The sequence below is a fragment of the Sciurus vulgaris genome (genome assembly GCF_902686455.1).
Source record: "Sciurus vulgaris genome assembly, chromosome: 5".
Taxonomy (NCBI): Eukaryota; Metazoa; Chordata; class Mammalia; order Rodentia; family Sciuridae; genus Sciurus; species Sciurus vulgaris.
In genome coordinates this window covers 40539163-40551020 of record NC_136465.1, presented here as the reverse complement: position 1 = coordinate 40551020, position 11858 = coordinate 40539163, and the positions used below count along the sequence as shown (strand labels likewise).

The window sequence follows — 11858 nt, the reverse complement described above, 5'->3', positions numbered from 1 at the left end:
AACTTTTTTTTAGCTCAGTTTCAAGGGTTTCATGGTTGGCTGGCTCCATTGCTCTGGGCCTGAAGTGAGACAGAGCATCATGACAAAAGGACTTGGAGAAGGAAAGCTGCTCAGGTCAGGGAAGTAGAGAGAGCGAGAATAAAATGGCAGGGCCAAGACACAGTTCTCAAGGTCACACCCCCATGACCTACTTCCTGCAAACATGCCCCACCTGCTGACACCCCCACCACCTCCCAGTAGTCCATTTGGCTGTCAGTGGGTTCATCCATTGATGAGGGCCTCAGAGTCTTCATGAGCCATTCACTTCCCAAAGTTCCATCTCTGAACATTGCTGCACCAGGGACCCAGTTTTCAACACATCAGTCTTTGGGGGACACTTCTTATCCAAAGCATAACTCCACATTAATACAATTTGCTTTCCCCCCACCCCCCAAAGGTTTACAATGCTGTAAAAAACCATGGCATTATAAAGCTGTAGCACCAGGATGTCATTTCCCTCTTTTCTGTGCTAAGAAAGGTATTAAAGAAAAACACATTTAGCGCTAATTATGGAGAAAATGTTTTATTTTTAGAATAATTGGTATCCTCTTGTTAATTAAAACATCGTTGCTTTCATTCCTTATGAAAGTCACATTGTTTTATTTGTCAAAGTAAAACAAATATAATTATTGCTTTTTTCTTCCAAGTCCTCAAAGAGATTACTATCATTCTCCACTAGGTAAACCTAGACTTATAAGTAAACAGCTGTTGATTTATTTCTTCTTCTCTAAGGAATTGTGATCACAGTATTTGGATTTTTTTTTTTTTTTTTAATCTATTAGTACAAGGCAACCCAAGGAGATTAAAAGCCAGGAAATGCAGAAGTCTGCTGTAACGAGAGTATTCAAGATGAGATTCTCCAAGTGGCCAGGTTTTCAGAAAGTGGAAGATGCATATACTTGATTTATTTCAAGCAGAAAACCACTACAGAACAAACAAAATCAATTCTTTATGGGATTTTCAAGAATTTAGCTCTGTTGAGAAAAACTACAGTGGGAAAGTTCAGCTACCAGGTCATAGATAGGCAAAGAGAACCCACTGGTGAGGGTGCTGGTAATGGACTAGCGATCCATGATGCTAATCAGGAATTGCAGGTCACAGCTCATGTAAGGCAGAGGAGGATCGGCAGGCCCAGAGAGCAAGGAAGAATTGAGAACTCCACTGGAAGAGGGCCTCTCAGGCATTCTGAAATAGAATACAACAATGCAGAATGTTTTAGGAAAACAATGCAGAATGTGTTAAGGAAAAAGCATTTTCTTAGCATGAAAGATGAGCGCATTGTGCGTGAAGTTAAAGAGATTGTCACGTCAGAAGAACATTGTCTTTTTGTATCACAGTGTTAATTGAGGAAAGAAATTGAAAATACGAAGCAATTAGCCACAAAAGAAATTTTACATTAAATCTGAGTATCACCCATAAGACACTGGGCTCGAACTATTTTAAGCATTCATGTCCTGAGTTACCACTGCTGGAAGAGTGATCATGGTGCTATACATGATGTGCCATTGTGCTACACAAAAAGGGTCCATTTTCAGTTCCAATTAACAGCAGAAAGTGACAGGGAGTTGTGAAATCCCTCATGCACCTTTTCAAATTTCCAATGATATTCATTTCTGTGGAAAGAATACAGAAAACCAGCATTCACTTTGACAAGTCAGAAAATTGCTGTAATCTATAACTAAATGGCAGACACAGTGTTAACATACTGGAGAAAATATTTCCACAGAAGCAATGGATCAGACCTCTGTTCAAAAAGATTACATTTTGAGCTGTGCTATGAGGCCAGGATGATGGCTCTTAAACTGCCCTAATGGATCACTCCTAATTTGCTTGCAAAATATGTATCACTCCTCAGTCCTACTCTCGGAAGATTTTGCCCCTTAATAAGAAAATAGGATAGTTGGAAATAGTATTGTAGTGTATCAAACTGACTTTAGTAATTGGCCTAATGGGTGAGTGTGTGGGCCAATTAGGGCCAATCTGGGCTTTCTGGATGTCTGGAGGATGGAAAAGGGAAACTTTTTATGGGGTTGATAAATGGAGACACTCTAAATTATGAGTTACCAGCACCCACCCTCCTATCATTGGAGAAAGTCAATCTACAGCTTAAAGTCAAGCAGAGATGTGAAACAGATAAACAAGAGAAAAGTTCCTATGAGTATTTGCTTCCAGAGCTCCACTTTTCTTCCCATTCTGGGCACTTCTTCAGTCTTTTTTTCTTAGTTCTATTAACCAACCAATTCCTTTTTGTTGCTTAAATTGGTTGAAGACATATGTCTTTCCTGTGCTATCTCAGGGGTCATGAATTACATAAAAATGAAGAAAGGATGAAAAAAGCATATAAAAGAATCTTTGCTCAGAACAGAGATTATTTTGGGGGGTCAAAATGATCAAGTACTCCTATCAGTTTCTTAAACTGAAATAACTCTACACTGAGATTATGAGTCACTATAAATCCATTATATTTATTGTAGAAGATAACATATAGAACAATATATGTAATTATTGTCACAAACCAGGGGTTCAAAATTCTCAACAAATTCTTTTGTCCCCAATTAAGACATCTCAAACAATCATTGTAATGATGAGTAAGTACTTCTTGAATCTTGTTATTAAGGTTATAATGCTCAAAACAAGGTTATCATAAAAAGTAATCTCTGATTCAGTGTGGGACACATCACTTGATTGATCCTAGGCTTAGATGAAGTTAATTCAACCCACTAGCATGATTTGAAAGGTGAATTTCAAGACAATTTTCTAATAACATTGTTTCTATGCACAGTAGCATTATGTCTACACACGTACACGTGCATACACACGCAAGTTCTTAATAAAAATTAGGAAAGAAAGATTTCACAAGCTGTTTAGTATTGCCCCTCTTCCAAAATGACTCATGCCTTTACAAATTTTCTATTGGATGGTTATCTGCCATATCTGCTGAAAATGGGCACCGACAGATATCCTAATATCTCACCAAGTGTCATACCTGCTATTAGAGAACCTTAGTTGTCTTTCCTCATGTTGAGTAGGTTTAGTACATTAAAATTTGATAACTATTACAGTAACTAACTCCAAGCAGGTAGACAGTTAATGCTCTGAAAGACCAGGAAGGAAGCAGGTACATTCTCAATGGGGAAGTAAAATTTTTAACAGGTTAGAATTTGAATGTTTCTGGGGAGAGCACTGTAACACATTGCAATGTTGTTCTCTGAGCAAATGAGAGGGAGTGTGAAGCAGGGGGACACTGGGTGACTGCTAATTCCTGAAGAACAGCAAGAATCACCACAGAGGCAGATTGGACCTATTTCACTTATTGACTTGTTTTTTAGCTGTTATCATTCCTGAGGATAAGCATGTATCAGAATTATTGTCATCATTAATATCATCATTACCAACATGATAAATTACTTACATGTGACTTAAGAGATCTCAGTCCTTTCCCAAACATCAAAGGCTGGGCAGGAACCTATAAAGCAGGTGTCCAGGGTTTCTCTTTGCTAGTTAAATAAACAAAACTAGCTAAATTCAAAAAAGGGGCAGTAGCTTGGTGGGGTAGCATATGCTTATCATCCCGGAGACGCTTCAGCCTGAGGCAGGAAAACTGTAAGTTCAAGGTCAGCCTCTACAACTTAGCGAGACCATCTTGAAATAAAAAAGTAAATAAATAACAAGAGCTGGGAATATAGCTCAGTGGTAGAGCACCCCTGGGTTCAATTCCAGTAAGGAAAAAGATGGGGTGGTGGTGGTTATAGGAAGACTACTAGTGTTTCTTCCCTAGAGTGCATTCCAGACATGTGGGATGCGGCTGATCCAGGGCATTCTTCCTTCTGTTTCTTTTTGTGTAAGTTTCGATCTTCTCTCTATATAGATCTTTTTCCTAAACTCATGAGAAAACAGTAGCGCTTCAGGCACAAGAAAGAGATTGGCTTGAACTTTTGGGTTCCACACTAAAAATCTGGAGAAGTTCTTTCCTGGTGTGGCGTAGGATACATTTCTTTTCCTTTTCCCATGAACAAGGACTGAGGTATTGTGAGCAGCCCAAATTGAGTCAGTTGCCCATACTATTATTTTTCAGTTCTAGCTGGGTTTCTGGGTTATGGAAAACATGGTATATCTCCCCCAGATGAACATGGGGGAGACGGAGGGCAGCGATCAGAAGAAGGAGAGAGCGTAGTAGGAATCCACTACGGAAACTAGTGTCCTTAACACTGGACACGCTTTCACACTTTCACCAGATGTTTCAGTCAGCTTTTTCGCTGCTGCGAGTAAAGGACCCAACGGGCACAACTATAGACCAGGAAGAGTTTACTCGAGGGCTCACGGTTTCAGAGATTTTAGTCCATAGAAGGCCAGCCCATTCCTCGGGGCTGGAGGAGAGGCAGAACATCCTGGAGGAAGAGTGTGGTTGAGGGAAACAGCTCACATGATATCAGGAAGCAGAGAGAGAGACTCCACTCTCCAGATACAAAATATATACACCCCAAAGTCACACCCCAATTCCCACCTCCAGCCATAACCTAGCACTTCAGTTACCACTCAGTTAATCCCTATCAAGGGATTAATTCACTGACTGGGTTAAGACTTTTACAACCCAATTGTTTCTCCTCTGAACCTTCTTGCACTGTCTCACATATGAATTTCGGGGGGACACCTCACATCCAAACCATAACACCAGAGAAATAAGAAAAACACACCGACTAAACGATATTGTAACAGTCCAGAAGCTGAATAATTGGCTAAACATAAACATAATGTTTGTTGATTTTCAGGAAATCTATTTGATTATTATCATTTTTTTTTTTTTTTTTTTTTTTAGTTAAGAAAAACTTAAGTATCCAATCCTACCGAAATAAACTTTCCTTGGAAAATTTTCCTGATGCAAATTTTCCTCGATTTTTTTTCCAAACCATTGTTTCTGTATGAAATGTCTTAACTGCCTCTTCACCTTAGCTAACCATCTCTTTGAGATGCAAATTTGGCATCATTTCCTGTAAGAATTTCTTACTGATTTCTCTGCTTCCTGATTACACAGAATAGTTAGTACTCCCATTGTTTCCTATTCTTTTCTATCTTTTCACCTTCCTGTGTGTGATATCATATGAACGACCTGGATATTTTTGGCTCAGTAGCTCATGTCCTGTCCTTTTAGAAGGCCATGCAGAAACTCAAGTGTGACCCAAATAAAGGAAGTAGGAGATCATATTGATAAAGCCCCATGCATGGCTGAGGAAAGGTGTTCCTCCTTTGCTCACACTTGGCTTTCCAAGCTCACTGCATGCAGGAGTGCCCTTTGACCTCCCCAACAGTGTTTATATGCCTCAGAGACATACAGGGTGGCAGTGTTTTGGTGGGTGGTCTCCTCCCTGGAGCTGAGGCTAACATTATTTATTATTACTGAAGTAATAATATTGCTTTTACTGGGATATTCTAAAGAGAAAACAAAAGTTAATCAGTGCATAAGGGAGATTCTTTAAGGAGGCAGGTAAGAATTTAACCTTGACTTTTAATGTAGCTTACGTCTTTGTTAATTCACACGCAGTCCCCACATCAGAGCATCCTGAGAGTTCTGCGTTCATGGTGTGAAGGTAGTTTAATGTGGAGCCTAAGAACTCTACTCAGAAGCCTCAGGGATTTGAGATAGATAGCCAGCTTGACATTCACACAAGCAAGCAGATCTCTGTGTAAATGTGGTGAGATGTTAGGACAAATTTAAGGGAGAAGCAGAGGATTTTTTGAAAATGTAAGGCAAGGATTTGGGAGGCAGAAGGAGAACAACTGTACAGAAGCCAAGCTCTTAACGCTGCTTCGTTAATAAATTTACTGACAGGTAAACATATGAAAGCAAATGCCTTGAATGACGCTCATTCAGGGCCAAGTGTGACTGGTGAACCAACGGAATAAGCATAAGCTTTGGTTCTAGAAAGATCTGGGCAGGGATGTTGGCACCGGATTCCCATTTCCTTGCTGGTAAAGAAATGTCTCCCTGACATAATTGTGGGTAATTAAGAGACAGCTGTTTTTCTTTTCTTCTGAAGATATGACAAGCCAATATGCATCTAATTTTTGTATTTTTCTTACAATGAGCAAATTACATGAAAAGACAAAGCAAACATTATCTTGGAGAAAGGTATATACATCATCTAAAAAAGAGCAAATATTAGCATTGAGATGAATTCTTATCCAAAGGAAAAGCAACTGAAAGGAATTCAGTGTAGAATATGCAGTGAAAAAAGGATTTTTTCCAAAGGAAATTCTTTTCTTAATTCTTCCTTCCTCTTTCTTTCTCTTCTACCCTCCTTCCTTCTTTTCTTTTTATCTCTCCTTCCTCTTCTCCTTCCTTTCTTTTTTTTTTTTTTTTTTTTTTTTTTGTACCAGGGATTGAACCCAGGGGTGCTTAACCACTGAGCTACATCCTCAGTCTTTTTTTTAAAAAAATATTTTATTTAGAGACAGGGCCTCACTGAGTTGTTTAGGGCCTCACTAAGTTGCTGAGGCTGGCTTTGAACGCATGACTCCTGCCTCAGCCTTAATGAGGTTACAGATGGGCACTCGTGTGCCCAGCTGCCCACCCCCCTCTTATCTATTCAGGTATCTATAGCTTTCTCTCTTGCCACAGAATTTCTTTATGACCCTGCATAGACAATCTTCAAAGGCACTGATTTATAATAAGGTTAAGAAATAACAGGGAGAAGTTAACAAGTAAATTCATGACAAGTGTTTTTTCCTTTTTGCCCCCAGTACTGGGGACTGAACACCAGGCTGTGACCATGCTTGGCGAGCACTAAGCTACATCTCCAGCCCTTTATTTATTTTTTAAATTTAGTTTTGAATTGCTGAGTGCCTTGGTGAGCCTTGCTCTTGTTTCCTTCCTGCCTCAACCTCCAGAGCAGTTGAGGGTACAGGTGTGCACCACCACATCTGGGACTGTGAGTTGTTTTTTTTTTTTTTTCTTTGTATAGGGAATTGAACCCAGGGGGTCTTAACCATTCAGTCATATCCCTAGCCCTTTTTTATATTTTATTTTGAGATAGGGTCTCACTAATTTGCTTAGGGCTCAATCAGTTGCTGAGGCTGACCTTGAACTCACCATCCTTCTGCCTCAGCCTCCAGCGCTGCTGGGATTACAGGGGTGTGCCACCATGCCTGGCCTGTAATAGTTTTTGAAGGAAGGTATACCAGTCTCCAAGCTCAGTTCCTGGTACAGTGCTGACATCTGTAATACAGTGAGGAGAACAGAGCACTAGGTGCAATACTGGACAGTTTGCATATGTCTTCTCATCAGTTGTCACAACAGTATGAGTAATTTTTTTTTTATTCTGTACATAAAAATTTATGTCCCAATTTTAACTCCTGACATTTCCTCAACCAGAAGTTATAGTGAATGATCCTAGGTTTCTCTGACCAGTAAAAGCCAATTTCTTTTCTTTTTGTTTTAATTAATTTTTTAATTTATCTTTTAATTTTTTACAGACTGCATTTTGATTCATTGTATACAAATGGGGTACATCATTTCATTTCTATGGTTGTGCATGATGTAGATTCATATAATTTGTGTAATCACACATGTACATAGGGTAATGATGTCTGACTCATTCCACCATTTTTCATACCCCCTCCCTCTCATTTCCTTCTACATAATCTAAAGTTTCCCCATTCTTCTCTCACTCCCCACTTCCCCACCTCCATTATACGTCATTCTTCACTTATCAGGGAAAACATTTGGTCTTTGGTTTTTTGGGCTGTGCTTATTTCACTTAGCATGATATTCTCCAATTCCATCCATTTATTTGCAAATGCCATAATATTATTCTTCTTTATGGTTGAATAGTATTCCATTGTGCATATATATCAGAGTTAAAAGCTAATTTCTAAAAATTCATATTAGATTTGCTCTTTTTCTTCTCATTACTACTGTACCATTCTCTGTAGTTACTTGAGTTCTCCACCCTGGAGTTTTCTGTATACTTTGTATGGATAAGGACTGTTGGATTTTGTTTTTATTGTGGATTTGAAAGTTTCTGTCATTTTCTCCTTGCCATCACACTTCACATGGCCCCCACACCCCTTACTTTCCAACCCATATCCCTCAGTATCCCTTGTCCCCATCTCAGAGCAAGTACTTTATGCCGATGCAGGATGCAGGGAATATTTTATTGCAGCAAGGAGAAATTACGGGTTAGCTAATGTTGGACTCTTTTGAGGAGATTTGGAGTGTCTTTTATTTCTTGATTTTAGATCTGGAACTTTAGAAATTAAACATGTTTTCTTCTTAAAAATTGAAGATCAATTGTAAAAACATTTTTAGTTTCTAAGACTACCAATATAGTAAATATTGTCAAAGGATAAAGTATTTTGTTAAAATACTTTTAACTACTTATGTGAAAAAGTTGCTTCCAAAGTGTTCAATGGCATCATGTATATAAGAAATTCAATATAAAAGAAAAGAGCTTTAGATCTGATTGTGGTTACGCCACTATACAAGATTGCTTTAAACTGATAGTGCTTTCCCATTTGCTAATGCAGTAGGTTCTCAATAAATCTATTTGCTTTCTCCATTGTCACCATCTCCTTCTGTACAATCCTTTCTGGAGAACAGAAAACAGAGTTCATAATTAAAGTCTTAAGTATGATCTATTACATCCCTGCTTAGAATCCCTCAATGTCATCCTATTACTCTTAAAGTGTAATGCAGAAGATTTTGCACTGGCTTTCAAGGCAGTACTTTGAAGGCAGTGTTGTTTCTTCCTCCATGGTGGTAGGCATTCTCCAAGAGTCCTGCGCTCTGTCTCTGCTGTGACCGGCGTGGCCAAACTCACAGTTTGGGGTGAAGGGGTATTAGAAAAATAAAGGCTCAAAAACATGGATTTTGTAGATTAAGCTGGGATCAGGTGGAGCCTACTCTCGGAGGGAGATGCAGATCCAAAGAGTTACGCCAGCAATCTTTATTCATAGATGTCACATTATCAGTTAAAGACTATGTAAGCATTATTCTTTGTATTCAGGAAAGTTCCAGAAACTAGGACATCCTATGTAGCTTTTCCCCAGTTGCAATCTACTGTTGCAAAGTGCAATGTTAGGAGCTTTGGGAGGCTCTCAAGAAAGCCCATTGTTAGAAGGTACTGTAAAGTGGGCTGGAATAGGAGAATTGGTGAAAACAGTATGGTTGTCTAGCATATGAATTCCTCTATTCCTAAAAGCTATGTGCCTGAGATCAAGGTCAGAGCTGGTAGGACTCTTGCACAGAGCCTCCTCATACAGGGCATTGCCACAGCAGCTAAGCATCCTGTGCCCTTGCACAGAAACATTTTCAGACATGCCACAGCCATGAGGTCATCAGAGACCCCCAATCTTAGTCACTGCTCTCTACCTGTGTGTGTGTGTGTGTGTGTGTGTGTGTGTGTGTGTGTGTGTATGCATGGGTATGTGTGTGCACTCAGTTACACGTGTGCATACATATATAATGAATCCATAGACTATTTTCTAGCCTTTTTTGCATCAGACATTTGAGTTATACTTTGCTGCTTAAAAAAGTTATTTAACAGGTATAATTTCAGCATTTTAGCAATCTTGTAAGATCAATAATATTTTCAATTATCCTTATTTTATGAATTAGAAAAATGAGGTCTAGAGGTTAAGTTGCTTAATGTCTTTGGTATATGACAAATCTGGAACTCAAACTGAGTTTTATTAGCTTTGTACTCAAGGGTAAATAAGTAGCATGACAAATATTTGTTGACAAATTTGTACTTGTTAATTTCTGTGGGTTTTACCAAAATCAATAAGGTATGCTCCTTGACCTCTGAGATACTTAGTCTGGAGAAGATACAATAACTCTAGGAAGTAAAGTAGAAATAAATTAGGGCTATAAATCTTGAATAGGGAAGGAAGATGAAAAAACAGATTAGGGGATAATTTTAATACAAATATTGGAGACGACTCAAAAGAAATTTATTTTTATTTAACTTTTAGGCAGTATTGTTCTATAAATGATATAAGATATATTTATTTGGTATGGGAAAAACATCAAGATAGCATGAATTAAACTTGACAAAAATTAATAGTGGAAAATGTGACTTGGAAATATAAAACAAAGCCAGAAATAATATGAAAATGTGTTTATAATAACTACCTTTTCCATGAGTGAACTGTAAATTGGCTTTAAACTTTCTTTTTTGGGGGGTTACTGTGGATGAAACTCAGGGTCTGGTGCATGTTAAGCAAGTACTCTAGTATTGAGCCACATCTCTCATCCTGGCTTTAAACTTTCTAGAAGCAATTTTAAAGAAAAATTTATCAGTTCCATGCTTCCTAACATCCACAGATACAAAAACAAACAAACAAACAAACAAAAAAAACCCAGTCGCTCATGAGAAAGGTCACTTCTTTAGAAATCAAGAGCAGAAGTTATTCCTGAAAATTTATCATGAAGAGAAAAATGAAATATGATATTCTCCAGGTTCTTGAAAAACATCTTCATGCTTAGTGAGAGTTATCAAGAGATGAATGTGATGGGGTCATTATTAAAAATGGTGTGGCTAAGAGCCATGAGCCACAGGTAGTTCTGTGGAAGGCTGGGACATTTGAGGTTAGGTGCCCAATCTCAATTTTAGGAAGGATTTTAGGAAAAACTGAAAGAACTCAGGGATTCCTTCATGAAAGCAGCACTGAAGTAAGTCAGGAGAGGAAAAGCCAAAACTTTATAAAAGCAGAATGAGGGAGCAATATAAGCAAAGGGGAAGCCTGGATTCTTTGAGAGGGGTCAGGTAAGCAGTTGACCATGCTGAAAGTGCTGGCTTTCTGCACAGCCTGTTCATTAGAAGCACCTGGAAATCTCCATGCCTAGAGATTCTGATTCAATCAGTCTGAGCTGGGACCAGGCATGACTTTTAAAAGCTCTCCAGGTGATCCTAAAGTGTCACAGGGACTGGGAACGCTGGGCTGACACCTTGCTCCTCATGTGTGGATTGCAGAATGGCACAGGCTACCCCGTCTGGCATTGTGGGTTATGAGCCGTGAAAGGTAAGTTGGGCCAGGTGTGGAAAGTCTTGAATATTGTTCTTAGGAAATTAGCTCCTCAATGCTCCTCAGGGACAGAGATGGGTCATTTATTCTGGCTCCACAGCATAACAATTTTGTCAATTGCTTTTTATAAATTATAACATTTTGCCCTTGAATGCTGGTATATTGACTCAAAATTTTACAACTTGGGTTTTAAGTGATCACCATTCCATTTTTTAATTTTTAATTTTTAAAAATATGGTGAGATGTCATTTGGAAACATACACTTTTTCCTCTTAGGTCACCTTCACAGGTATTGTGCTATGCTCTATACCTGTAAGTGCTTCTTACTATTTGTTTCCTGTCCCTCCTGCCATGCAAAGGCTTTTGTGTTAGTCCATCAGTATCCTGGTCAGCAACTTTAGTAAATAGGTGGTGAAATTACATAATATTTCAGGTAAAACAATTGCATGATTTTCTTGGATTCTTTTAACCATATTTCGAAAAGAAATATGATATCTAATAATAAATCATTCAGACACAGCAAGAAGTACTCTTGGCAAATTCAGTGACATCTGTGTCTCCCAAGTTTACTAATGAAAATGAATGGGGCAACTTCCACGTTCCCACAAACTCTCCAAAACCTTTGCTACTTCTCAATAGACAGCAGCTGTAATTGAATAGAACGCTGAGATTGATGTTGGGATTAAAGGTTATGAGCTATGAAGACAGCTGAAAACTTAGACCATAAAATCTATGAAAGAAAGCCCAACCATTGAAATGGAATCTTGTGGGTTTCTTTTTTTTTTTTGTTTCTTGCT

At 38.5% G+C, this 11858-nt stretch overlaps 1 long non-coding RNA gene across 1 annotated transcript in view; it reads right to left on the bottom strand.

The window, feature by feature from the left end:
- Positions 1-745: 745 nt before the first annotated feature.
- Positions 746-11858, bottom strand: part of LOC306661303 — an 84093-nt gene continuing 72980 nt past the window's right edge. Inside the window, exons 2-3 of the long non-coding RNA XR_013763846.1 lie at positions 1503-1652; positions 746-1224 (exon numbers count right to left, since the gene is read on the bottom strand). This is a non-coding gene — a long non-coding RNA (uncharacterized lncRNA). The remainder of the gene's footprint in view (positions 1225-1502; positions 1653-11858) is intronic.